A 14,471-nucleotide genomic window follows, 5' to 3' on the forward strand; every position below is an offset into this window, starting at 1 on the left:
TTTTACAGTTACATGAAATATCTTTTTAACATTAATGAAATGTTATTAGTAGTGCTGTCATCTGATTAAAATCATGTGATTAATTATAGGCTTTGTAGCTTATTAATCGCATATAATGTGAGAAAGATTTCATTACTGGTAGATCAAAAGATAATTAAAACAAAATAATCAGAAAAGACATGTTTCTGAAAGGCTCTATATGAATAAGTAAATTATAAAGGCTCCTGTGTGGTTTTAGCTGGTTATTTAACACTGAAATTAATGCTGCGGTTGCTGGACTCTATGAAAAAGAAATTGACCTATGGCTAAGCCACGCCCCCTCCACTCACTCGGACAAACAATGAACATTCAGTGACACGCTATTGCAATTGTCACAGTAGGAGACACTTCACAGGAGGCCATTGATGATTTTTGGAGACAGAAAGATTACATATCATCTAGAAGTCACCAAAAGGGTCTAAACTACGCACTGGAGGGATATATTATTCATTTTATTGTCGAGAAGATCAATAAAAAGCTACGTTACAAGCCAAAATTTACAGATCCCAGTGGAGACATTTTCCGGCTTATCAAATGAAATAATTTATCAAATTTATCCTATTTGAAATCTGGTCTTCATTTTTTTCTAAATTGGTCATGCTTTTTTTCTGTGAAGAATCAGAAACCTTCACTATCTGGTGACAGCTGGTATGACCAGTGATAGTAAAGTTCAGGAATTATTCTGGACTCCATCACTGTGGCTATGCTTTCTTTCTTTGCAGGAGTAAATATTACTACAAGGAATGCAAAAATGCATTGGTTTAAGACTGGTGTTGGCTAAAGGTCAACTGATAATGTACTTACATTCAAAATTGTAGTGATAATTTTTAAATAAACCCAGTGTTGTCTAAAAAAAGTCCCTTACGGAGAAAAAAATAAGAGAACGATGTTTTTGCACATATTCTGGTCAAAGATTGGTCTGTCAAGAGCACCTTTCTGATTTGGATGCTTTCACCCATTTATTAAGAGTTCCCAACAAACAAATAAAATATTAATTATACCAGAAATTCCAATTATTCCACAAACATAATGATGAATAAACTAAAAACTAATTCTAAATCTATTGTAACAACATGGTTGAAAACTGTTAACTTCTAATTCCACATTATATTTGACTGGAGTCTTAATTTTGTGCCAGCATAACCAAGAGCTCCATCTAGTGTGCAAATCCAGAATTACACTCATAATACAAAATAGATACAAAAATGACCGTTATACCTAGGTTTAGGCAAAGACAATAAAACATGTTTTGGCTCCAACACATGTAAATCTTTGAAAGCTATTTTGATTTATATCCCATATTTCATACACACATTGCTTGGGCCTTGCTGTTGGGGCTAGGGGTCTTTCTTCCTTTCCTTGGGACATTTTTGGAAAATCATCGGGGGGCTCACCTGCTGGTAAACTTTTACAGGACCACAACTGAATGCCTCCTGGCCTACTGCTGCACAGTGTGGTTCAAAAGCTGCACAGCAGACGTCAGGAAGGACCTGCAGCAGGTGGTGAGGGTGGCAGGGAAAACTGTTGCCCCCCCCAAGGACATTTACACTGGTCGACTCCAAAATCAGTGCAGAAATATCAGCACTGATCCCACACACCCTGGACATTCCCTGTCCCCTCTGGAAAGAGTAAAATGCCTCACCTCATATGAATATTTGCACTATCCTCATCCATCTTAAATTATTTTATCTTACTCTTGTAAGTGTGCTCACATGCTTTTATATTTCAGAAAATCCAAGTGATTGCCCTGGGAACATAGAATGTGGACATAAATAATCTTACATTATGTTCGGATTAAAATATATGTTTCTGTGGTTAATCAACAAAATTAGAAAACAAGGGTCAGTAATCAAAAATTAACTGAAAAAAAAAAACAGAATGTGTATAATAAGTTATGCTGTATTATGCATTATTTATTCCCTAAAAGTTATCTGAAGGTCATCTTTACATTTGGCAGGACCAATTTACACACGCAAGAGAATTGTAGTTGTTTTAACAAACTTTGACCAGCTGATGGAGACAAAGTAAACCATAAGAGACTTTCTATCCAAATGTCAAACTATAAGTCACTCTAAAATATGGTTATCAAGTTGAAGGTTTGGATTCAGCTGTAGCTGCACAAAGTCATTCCTGTCAAAACTTGTTGGCAAAGTTATTATCCAGATGTTTATTTCAGGTTAAAAGTAATTCCAATAATTGCTTTACTAATTCTAGCTAGTTTAGACTCATATTTTTCATGCAAGTGAGTGAAATGACAACTCTAGTGTAAAACTGTATTTGTACATTTTATTTCATTATCCAAAACACTAAGGCATTTTCACGCTGGGGTCGCAAAGTGTATTAATGTTGAAAATTTGTGACATGTTCCTTTAAGAGTGGGCTGAAAGCCTAAATGTGTACCAGAGATAGGATATAAACCAGAGCTCTCACTCCATATAAGATTTGTACCACAAATTTGAATTACACGATGTTATGAATTAAAGGACCCAGATTTAAGAAGACATTAGAAATTTAGAACAAAGAACTATTCCTGTTAGTGTGTTGTAAAGTTATGGACCCATAACAATATAAGCAAAAGGCCGTACTGTTTCATAATTATTACATTTACTCTTTGGTTGTGCATGCCTTATAAATATATGCAGTGTTGCTGAACATTTTTCAGCATTGGTAGTGGGGATACATGTAACTGAAATGCTGAAATACTTTTTGTGTGGCAAAATGCCTTAATTCGGTGAATTTCTACTTTTCTCTGCTGTCTTACCTGTTCCAAAATAGTGCTGTTTTTCCACAGTGTAGTATCTGTATTATACACGTGCTTACCTGCCCTGTATTAGTTTGCATGACTTAATAAAAAGGAAGAAAAATAATAAAATGTATGCCCTATGCAGCAACATAGACAAACAGATTGCAAAAAAAAAAAAAAAAAAAAAAAAAAAAAAATAAAAAGGTACATTTCAAGAAATTGTTTTAAAGCTAAAAGGAAAAGTGAAAAAACAAAACAAAACAAAAAAATATGTGCTGGGAGTTTCAGAAAACCCAGTGTAATAATTTTTAGGCACCAACTATGTTACAATTTCTCAAAACTATATCGTTATATGGAAGAAATGTCAAAACTATTTTTACAAGAATATAATAGCAGCAGGCACACGTACATTTAGAAATGTGCTAACTAACTAACTAACTAGCTAGCTAACTAGCTAACTAACTAACTAACTAACTAACTAACTAGGTTCCCCTTAATAGGCACAAATATATATATTTTTTTATTATTATTATTAGTAGTAATAGTAGTAGTAGTATAATTTAATTTGCAGACAGGAACAAGCGCACAACGAAAGTTTTTTTTTGTTTCCGTAGTGATCCATCTTAAGTTGTGTATACGATCTTTGTGTCGTACAAAGACAGTAAAGAACTGACGCCAGCAGCAACGGGCTCAAAGCTGTGTATGTGACTGTGTTTTCTGACAGCGCTGGTGTGCAAGTGAATCATTGAACACTGACTGGTGCAAACTTTTCTCACAGTCAGTCTCATTCACTTCATGTTTGAGACTCTGTTAGCGTCACAGATGTCAGGACTTGGAAACTTTTAGGCTGTTTGTTGGAGTGCTGAAACACACCGGAACAAGAGGTGACAGCAAGTGACAGGAGCAGAGATTGACAGGTAGGCGCCCTCACGAGAAAGACCTAGCAAACATGCTTTTATTCAGCATGTCCCTTTTGAAAGTGTCAGCTGTACCATTTTATAGAACATGCATTGATGATTTACTGTGCAGACACTTGTTGCAGCCGTCTTTAACCAGATAAACCACCAATATCACGCTGACGGTGCTGAGTTTGTTGTGGTGCCGCATGATGGTGAACTGTGCTCGGGTCGTTTTTGGCGCACGGTCGCAGCTAAACTTTATTTTCATTTCTCAAAATGTTGTTAGAAAGGTACATGTTAAAGGCTGTTGTATAATGCGAATTGAAAACGATGTAAAGGTTAATAATGTGTTTTCAAAAATAGTATTTGTGAGTAAAATTCATTCTTGGGCTACTGTTATATTTTAAAAAGTCCAGAATCAGGCTTTGAAAATTTCACCTGCACAGGTGTGTTCATTTAAGTTAATTGGCTTCAAAAATGAACTTTAAAGCAGGCATTTTTCACCAACTTGTCCCACTCTGAATGCATTTTTCTCACAGTTTAAGTGCATCATTTTGTACTTCCTTTGTCCTTTTTCCTAACAAAACTGTGAGTAGGAAATGTCAAATTAAATTCTAAGTGATGTGTCTCCCATTGTGAAAGCTATTATTAAACATAAACAAATGCATCTACTAGACGTTTAACTCAGAGCGGGTTGGTTTTAGTAATGTGGAGCCCCAGGACCAGGTATAACCCTTCTTCAATTAGCAGAAGATAATCATAGTGAGTAAGTAAACTATTAAAAGCATCTGGTTTAACCCTTAATAGTTTCACTGATAGGGATGGGGAGTAAGAAGAAAAAGTACTAACTTGTACTTTTTCCAAAAAGGAAGGAAATGATAAGCAGAATCAATAAGGACATAGATATCAATAAATCTTATCAATTCCCATCCCTTCTCTTTGAAATACTTTGAAATTCAAAGTTTCAGCCCTAGAATATCATTGTTGGACATCCCAAGATTTTCGTTAGTCCTCTAAAATAATACTAATAATGAGTGAAGGACATTTAGAATTACAAATCTGTCGCCTTTCTGTTTTTGTCTAAACCAAATCTACACCAAACTGTGACTCCAAAACAGAGGTACAAACTGAACTGTGACCTCTGTGAACTGTTACACCCCACAGTGATAGTGGTTTTGATAAGGACTCAGATTGATAAAGAGCTTAAGATTGAAAATATGGCCATATAATCTGTTTTTCTTTGGTATCTTTGTGCTTCTCTGCACTATCTAGGGCTGACAAATACATCATTTCTGAACCACAGTGACGATGTGTGCGTGCCCAGTTGTCACACTGTAAGGATGTGCTGTTTTTCACGTTAGCATATCAGGCTTCCACTTCTGTGTTGTTGGCTGAAAGCCAGAACTGTGAGTTTTCTCATTTCTGTGACTTATTTGCATTGAAGTCCGCTTAGAAACACCATCAGAATCAATAGAGCTGCACAGTGCACAGGCAAAGTCTGTGTCTCTCTTGCATGTACATTCAGGCATCAGATGAAACTTCTGCTGTTACCTGTACACCGGTATGATGCTCCAGCAAGCATCATGCTGGTTACAAAGGCCAATCCTAGGTGAGTGGATGTCCTCTGTAAGTGGCATCTTGTCCTGATGTCCTGTTGGTCATAAATACTCTTACGGACTGAGTTTTCTTTTTTTTCTTTCTTTTTTTTCCTGTTAAGTCGACAGTCTAAGGTCGCCTTTTGCATTTTGGTTTAATTTGATTCACGATGATGATGATGTGTTTTGAGCTTGTAAATTGATTAGCCTATGGCTAAACTGTCCTATAGGCCTACTTGTCTGTCTTTGTGTGAGAGGTAGGCAAGAGAACAGAGGAGACAGCAATGCCTCCTTCTCTGCTGTGACGTGTTTATTTACATCTCCGGTCAACGTCAGTAAACAAACCTACACAGCATGCTGCCTAGAAATGATTTACCTTGATATTTAAGCACGGTTATTTATTGATACTCGCAAGCTTTCATCTCTAATACCAACCCTACAGTGTTTAGTATAAACTCCCGAAATATTTTACAGTTGTGATAAGTTGGGAAAATGTTTTAAAAAATGTTCTTTGATGAAACCAAAAGAAGAGAAATCAAGATTTCAGCCACCTCTCCACAGTCAGTAGTGGACGTTTGTTTGTAATTATGGATGATTCTCCCTCTCCAAAGAGCACCTCCATCCTCACTGGTGTCAGTTTTCCCTTTAGTTCTACCAAATGTGACCTTGTCATGCTACAGATGTCCTATAAACAGTCACAACTGAATTGATGCTAGCCGTATTAACTTCTTGTCCTAACATGAGATAATGTACCCTCATGTGTTTATTTCAGTGTTTTTTTTCCACAAAATTCTGTCAATAAAAGCTTTCAGAAAAGACCATTAACTGTAATTCTGAAAAATGTGAGTAACTTAAAAAAGTAATGATTATATGACATGAACTCTCAAAACTATTACACATTTTAAGAAATTTTGTTGCTGATATTTTATTGGCTCATGCATTTAACCCACCAAAGTACACATTTACCTTAGATGGTACTGGCAAGGCACCGACTCTGATGCTTAAAAAGTCACCGGAAGTGCCGTTACAGGACGTTATAGCGGAGTCAGTGCCCAGACTGTTGTTTAAGCTCTGACACAGTTCCTCTGGTCTGAAAGAGTCACCATGATCATAAGAGCTAAAGAACGGAAACCTCAGAGCCCAAATCAAAGTAAGTACATCCAGTGTTACACTCAGGTAACTCCAGGTCATGAAAGAGTACGAGTAATTTCCTCTCATGAGGATTATGACTGTTATATTATAGGAAGTGCAGTTAAGTTGCTCATTACTGTCTGTTTTATGCTTTTATGTCCGCGGCAGATTCAGTTTTATGCAGTGTGATATACAACAACGTTTTCTTATCTTATCCTAAAATAAATTGGACAAAGTTGATCATGTTCTGTCAAGCTACTCTAAATATATGCACTATATTGCCAAAAGTATTCACTCACCCATCCAAATAATTGAAATCAGGTGTTCAAATCACTTCCATGGCCACAGGTGTATAAAATCAAGCACCTAGACATGCAGACAGTTTCTACAAACATTTGTGAAAGATCAGGTCGCTCTCAGGAACTCAGTGAATTCCAGCGTGGTACTGTGATAGGATGCCACCTGTGCAACAAGTCCAGTTGTGAAATTTCCTCGCTCCTAAATATTCCACAGTCAACTTTCAGTGGTATTATAACAAAGCCAGGACTTCTCGTCCAACATCAGTGTGTGACCTCACAATTGCACTTCTGGAAGAATGGAAAAAAATTCCAATAAACACACTCCTAAACACTGTGGAAAGCCTTCCCAGAAGGGCTGAAGCTGTTATAGCTGTAATGGATGGACCGACGTCATATTAAACCCTATGGATTAAGAATGGGATGTCACTTAAGTTCATATGCAAGTCAAGGCAGGTGAGCAAATACTTTTGGCAATATATTGTATATATATAAATATATATATATATATATGTATAGGCTATATATAATAAAGAATTTACTCATCTTCACAGGGAAACCTATAGAATATGTATGTGCCCTTAGGGCTTTCATACAACAGACTTTTTGCTGGATTTTTTCCCTGGCAAACATTTCACGATCCACTTGAAAGAGCTTCGCAACCCACTTTTGGGTACTGACCTACCAGTTGAGAACCATTACTTTTTATCACATTTTAAAATTTCACTGTATTGCATTTCAAACTGTTTTGTTTTTTGTCACTGAGGATGTTCTACCATCTTAAACTAAGCTTACCTGATTCCCTTTTTGGATACAGACCTGCTTTCATAGGTAGATCAAAGATAATGACATGAAATTAACCACAGAAAAAAAATGTTTTTCTGGCTCTTCAAGTACATACAGGCACAGTAAAAAAGATAAATGTTTGATAAGAAAAGGTGCAGAAGACATTTGACTTGTCTACTGAGCTGTCTGTGAGTTTTAAAGGGAAGTGAGACATTAAGCAGCAGAGCTGAACTTATTTTACATCACTGTGGCTGCAGGGAGATGCTGCACTGCCTTAACCAAAGTGCTGTGAAAAGAGACAATAATTCATTAAATTTATCATGATTTAAAAAGAAATCAATACTGTAATTATGGACCTAAATTCATCAGGAGTAATCTTGACAGCTTTAATTGATGCCTGGATATCAGAAGTTAAATTAAACTGGGGGTTTGGACACTAGTAGCCTCATAAATATGTCTGACAGAATCATCAGAATCTGGCTCCTTACCTCTGGTTCATTCTGCACTCTCTCATCTCAGTTGCTGACTACGCCCACTATCCTGTTAAAATGAACAAAAAACAACCAAATAAATGTTTTTCATAGAGTTCAGATGAGACAAAAGTTATAAAAGTCACATATCTGTCATAGAATGAATTTAACCATTCATAGACTTGTTTGTCTGTGTGTAGTTAAAGCATATGAGTGAACATCTGTAGGCCTTTGGGCTTCTGCACCTGCGTTTAAAAATGTTAAAGGAACAGTTTTATTTTTTCATCAAAGAAATCCCATCTCCACCAAGACTAAAACACCAGACAGGAAATACGTTGGAGTTCAGAAAGATGAAATATGTAACTTATCTTCTTAAAAACTTTTCTTGTTCCCACTTGCACTTTCTTCTTCTTACTGACTTCTTACAAACACCTGACACACCTGCAGTAATACGAGGCCTGAGGGCAGCGCAACAGAGCTTTCTTCCTCCTGCACACACCTGCACAGACTCACAGACTCATCCAGAGAACAGGTATGAGCGATGTTGGTCACTATCAGTGTCACTCACCTGTCTTATCACTCACACACACCAAGCTGCAGTAATAGCCATCATTATCTTGTTATGAGTAATGTTCACAGTTTTATGCCCAGTATGATGTAAGCCATTTGCTCATAACAGATTTTTTATTGGTACAATTAACCTTAATGTTTGACTATAAAATTGAATTGACCCACTGTCTTCCGGCAGGTCAAAGTCGAGGTCACTGTCGTTCAGCAGGGAGTTGATAAATCAGATTCAAGTTGCTGAACACAAGTGTCTGTGGGGTTCGTGTTAGGGCTGTGCAATATCATCATTACTATAGTATGAGTCCAGTGTTGTAGGATTTTGCTGGAGAAGCATGTGAACACAGATGTTCTGTAAAACATGAAGAACAGACAACATAAGTGACAAACTGACAAATAGCTTAAGCTCCTTCTGCATCAGTTACTGTGGCGAGCATGACTATTATATGTCATGTATGTCTATGTACTGTATCTTTAGCACAGCGACTCAGAAATACATGGGCAAATCTGAGTAAGAGCATGATGGCTGCAAATGTCACACAGCTGAACGAATACTTTAATAGCTCGGTGTTCAGATCTTCATATTTCCTTATGTTATTTGTGATATTTATGATGCTTCAGTTGAGTATAATGGAAGGCAAGCTTATTGTTGTGGCATTCGGGTGGTCTAAATATTTATTTTAGCTCAGTAATTTCTAGGCATTGTACCAAAGTGTTTTTCATGTTCACAGACCAGTAAGAATTTGGGGCCAAAATGCTTTGCAAGAGTGTCAGATTTTTGTACAAATGGACAAAAAAATATCACTTACTTTATTGTATTATATTAAACATTTAACCCAGCCAAGGTTACAGATGTGAAGGAGCAGAATTCTTTAAAGTCATCAGTCTCCTCCTCTGACGTGATGCTGATTGTGTGAATCAAAGTGGATGCTGAGGTGCTTCCTCCTCATAACACTGCATAATGTACGGATAGTACTGAACAGTCAGACAAGGACAGAAACATGTCTTTTTTCCCTGACATGTTTAAACACAGGCCAACATTTTTGTGTGAAAACAATTAATACTCCTCACAGAGAAGGTGTGATTGGACATGTGAGATTGATTGAAAGGAAACTGTCTCTTATTGCTGGCTTGTTGCCCAGCAAGCACTTAGCAGTGGTGTTGGATTTGGGGAGTGCCAATTTCCAAATGGATGCCATTTCTGTGGGAGTGTTGCACCAATGTCCTGCATGGGTAATATGCTTGAAAACACTCGATGACTCAGAGCAATCACAGCTGTTTATAGTGCTTATACAGATTTGTTCTGTAAGCCCCAAGTCCATAATTCAGAATGACAGTCAGGAATAAGATGTTTGTGTAAGGGGAATTTTCCAATTCTTCTTCTGACCACTTTCATTGTAGTTCTTTGAGCATTGGAGCCTTTAAGCTGTTCTACTTGGACATTCAGCCATTTGCAGCTGTTGTATAAGTCTCTATTCAGATATGTAGCCAATCTCATCAGATTTTTGTCTGTTTATTAGACAAATGAAAACCTTTGATTTCATTTGGACAGTCCATTGGTTGTCCTTTGATTGTACTTTGGCAACTTTGAGTGGGGTTCACCTTCTCTCCTTCCCAGCATCACGGCATGGCTAATGGCAAGGGAGGGAGAGATACACATGAATGGTCAGTGGGAACACAGAGCTGAAAAAACAAGCAGTTTGACTCTGCTCTCCTTTTTGGAAGCCATAACTCATTAATAGAAATGTAATGGTGTTGTTAATTTTGCCGCTTCAAAGGGCCCGTCTTTCCCACAGCAATGAACTGTTCAGTTCAAGGTAATGAACTGAATTACCTTGGTGATGAGGTTTGCACATTTACTATTTGTTTGTTTTTGCGAGAAATTCATCCAGTTATGTGGACAAACAATATCAATATCAATATTTCCTCTTTGAAACTGAAGTTGTAGTGCAGTACGCTGTCACAGAAGCATCTCAGTACTGTTGTGGATCTGCAAACCGATCTGAATATCATAGGTCCAAGTGCATCATTAGAAATGAAGTATGAATCAGTCTATGGACCGGTTTTAAACCTTAGAGATCACTGAGGCCCTGCTGCTTGTTATTATAGCTCTGGTTCAGCGTCTTTAATCTGGCATGACCTGTGGTGACCTTTTACCTTTAATGAGAGTTACGGTAGCCATAGGTGCTCGCAGGTAGCTGGTATGTCTCATTGCTCATTGGGGGAACATCTCACAGTTACAATTCTCCACCTCAGAAATCGGATCATGTGGACTCAGTATGAAGGAAGGATAACTTCAGAAATATCTGCCTGTCTGTACTCCTTGGGGAAAAGTGATTAAGAACAACAGCAGCTAATAAATCTCACTTGTTAACTAAGATGCTGACCCTATACATAGCACAAACAGACCTGAATATTACACACTCTTGTTGTTAAAACTCAGTTAATACTGTAATCAGAGCCCGTTTTTCTCCCGGGGTTTACAACTGTAGCATGTTAACCAGGGTGATTGATTTGGTGACAGTCATATGTCTGAGCCCACTGATACATTAATCTGAAAAGATAGAGATCAGTTGATCTCCAGTGAATTAATTTAAGAATGAAAACAATCAAGAACAGTCAGGTACAGAGAGAGGAGACAACAATGTTTTGACTTGTAGACTGAATACTCACATGAGGATTAATATGCCATTTATTGCAATATATTGCAATATATGATATCGTAGTACTCTGTGTATTTCCAAAATGTTTAAAATCGCAATAATATCGAATAGTGATCAAAAGTTTTGTGATGATATTGTATTGTGGGGCCTCTAGTTATTCCCACCCCTAGTTTTTACTGTAATCAGGATTAATAAAGCTAGCGAAGTTCCATGTACAGAAGGACAAAGATTTATGTAAAAACTCATTTTAATATTTGGCTTCCAACTAGCTCTCAAAGTAGGACACCTTGACATAGATGTGATGAAAACTTCATTTCATAAACATAATGTCATAATGTTTACGCTGGGATTTAGTCTCTCTTTTAAATAAGCTCAAAGACACTTAGACTGTTATGAAATCACCTTGTTTTCCTCCTTTTTTCACCTAATTTTTGTTAAAGCAAAAAGTTCTTTTGATTCCTTAATCAGTTTTAACATCAAACCAAATCGAATCAGATCAGACAGAATCATTCTGTATTTTAATGAATCGTCAGTGAATTGAATTGTAGCCTGTTAATTGAGATTCAAATGCAGTTGTCTTGAGACAGAGGGATTCACACCCCTAAGATTGTCAGAAGTATGAGTACATAACAGGATGAAAATAAGGTTGTCTTTTAGCATGTCATTGTGATGGTGAGTTGAAAGGCTCGTTTATGCTCCCTTTGAAAATAGATCGCTAAATTTTAAGGCTAAGCAATCAATCTAAATTTAGATTTAATCGTAATTTGTCTTTCAGAAGGTGTAATATTTCTTAACTTGAAATAGGTCAAAATAAGATTTTAATACATTTTTTTTCTAGTGGAGATATAGAGCTATCCACATTAGCAAACATTCAAGTTAGAATTGTTTAGAAAAATACTTTATTGGTTTTGTATGTTTTTCTTAACATGAAAATGATCTTTCCCTTCAATACAATACAACAATTCATATTCATACATTAAATGCGAAACTTAAAATAATGACATATTAAATCCAGATTGCAAAATTGGAGAAAAAATGCAAAGAGATTGGTGGCTGTCTAAAAGGTCACTATAACTCCTTGGCTGCTGCTCCATCTGTCCTTCTGCAGTTGTGCTTTTGTAGTCGTCAGTTTCCATGAGATAACATCGGAAATGTTTGTAGTTTTCTTCTGCGTTGTGTCATACTGCTCTGACTGTAACAGCTGTCTTAATTGCTCAACACTGCCCCAATGGTTACTACAGGTATTACAACATCTGGTCCATATTGATAAGTTTTGAGAAAACATGCTGAAATATGGACCAAATGAATGCAGAATACATACCAAAAGCTCCGTCAGTATCCGATGTGTTTTGAAAGTCGAGGATAAATGTCCTTTTTTTTTTCTAGTATAGTAAGTGATTAAGGGAATTGTCAATTATATCACCATCATCAGTGGTTATATAAAGAAAGATCTGAACAGCTTTGTGGCTTGTGGTGCATAGATGATGTTACATTTGGATTTATTCCTGATTGTGTTGCCACTGTGTGGCTTAGAGCTGTCGTAAATGTGCCTTTTTGTTCAGATTTGCCCCTGGGATATCACATACTATCTCCTTTGTTGGTGTGTGTAGATTGTTTTACATTCCTTTCACCTCTAACTAGTGTCTCTTCTTTCTCACTGCAGCTTTCCTTTGTCTTCAGGAGAAAGTACAGTTGACCTGGTCTCAAATATCCCATCTCTTACTTCCATAACAGCCTGATCATGGGAATATTATCTTTAAGCACCCAGAAAAACATAATCAAAACACAGTGATATTTCTGGTGCTTTATTTATTTATTTACAATTACTGTATACATCTCGTGCTTAATTTTATATTATGCTAAAGACTGTGATATAAGTGCCTGATATATTGTTGATATTTAAATTACTGACAAGTTTAAATGTCAGTACAGTGTAAGAATAGGACTATTGTAAGCGTTCAAGTGGTCCCGTCAAAGATGATGTAACTGAAAACACTACTTTTGGTCAGTGGTGTGATGTTGACTTCATCAGTAGAGAGGGGGTATTGTGAATGAAAGTCTTTTCTGTGGACAGCGGAGTGCATGAATCAGCAGTGACTGTGCAATGGAAACTACAGGAGAGGCAGGCTTTTATCCAGCCTGACATATCCGGTTTGATTATTAGCTTGTTTAAAACACAATGTCTGTTAGATGGGATGAAGTGCTGCATGTGCAAATACTGAGTCTTCCCCTTGGATCATCAGAGAGTGGGGATGTTTGTCTTTTTCTCTGCAGAGTGTAATCCGTACTGGGACACCCTCTGTATCCTCTAGATCAGGGTTTCCAAAACTTTTCAGCCTATGGCCCCCATAATTTGATGCATATGATGTTGCACAAAGCTTTATGTAAAAATTTAATTTTAAAGAGTCTTTGAACACGTTACTTAAGTTTGAGCAAAAAATTTCTTCTTAGCTACGGTAGGTTTATTTTTTATTTCAAATTGACTCATTTTAAGGATTTCTTTTACAATAGTGGATAGAATGTACCACTTAAAATCTTTTTCATGTTTCTCTTGTTTTTTGGAGTGAATCCTAGCAGCATGGGTGAAAAGTAACTAATTACATTTACTCAGTTTACTGTAGCTGAGTAGTTTTTTGTGTACTAGTAATTTTTTTGGGCACATTTTGAAATCTGTACTTTTTCTTCTACTTAAGCAAGTTTTAAGTAAAGTAACTGTACTTTTACTTGAGTACAGTACTCCTGTACCTTTTCCAACTCTATTGACTACACTGTGATTTCAAATCTTTGAAATCAACATTACTAAAGAGTTGCAATGGAGATGGCCGTGAAGAGGTGACCTACTAGGGAGTGGTTTGACTTTATAAAGGGAAGTACAGAGTTCTCTCTTTGTAAGCTATTATAATATCACATTTCAAGCCTTCAGCTGCAGTGGTTGATGGTTGCATGTATATTTATTGTATGAGGATAAATTAAAATAATAATCCACAACTGTTATTATACAGTATCTATGAGTGTGAAGCAATGTCCCGTGTGCTTCGAAACAGATAAAGATCTGCCTTAAATAATTAGGCCTATATCTGTAATGTGCAGCCTGGTGAGCTCTGTTGCCGCGAGTTTACTTTATAGGAAGCTTATAAAAAGTTACGGAACATTTCAGAGCTTTAAATAACATAAATATTAATAAACTTTATCTACATTTCCCAGGAAAGGGCTTAAGAAAAGTTCAGGGGTTTTTAAAATCTGTTGATGGGGTAATTATGCTTGACTTTGCTGCTGCTGCAGCAT

General features: G+C 36.7%; 1 protein-coding gene across 4 annotated transcripts in view; it reads left to right on the plus strand.

Moving 5' to 3' along the window:
* The first annotated feature begins 3,467 nt into the window (after positions 1-3,467).
* The window catches only part of tnk2b (tyrosine kinase, non-receptor, 2b), a 96,846-nt gene continuing 85,842 nt past the window's right edge, over positions 3,468-14,471 (plus strand). For all 4 annotated transcript variants that reach the window (XR_005992716.1, XM_041802356.1, XM_041802359.1 and 1 more), the window contains exon 1: positions 3,468-3,699. The gene's annotated coding sequence lies outside the window, so the exon portion shown is untranslated. The remainder of the gene's footprint in view (positions 3,700-14,471) is intronic.

The sequence above is a fragment of the Cheilinus undulatus genome, linkage group 13, assembly GCF_018320785.1.
Source record: "Cheilinus undulatus linkage group 13, ASM1832078v1, whole genome shotgun sequence".
NCBI classification, from domain to species: Eukaryota; Metazoa; Chordata; class Actinopteri; order Labriformes; family Labridae; genus Cheilinus; species Cheilinus undulatus.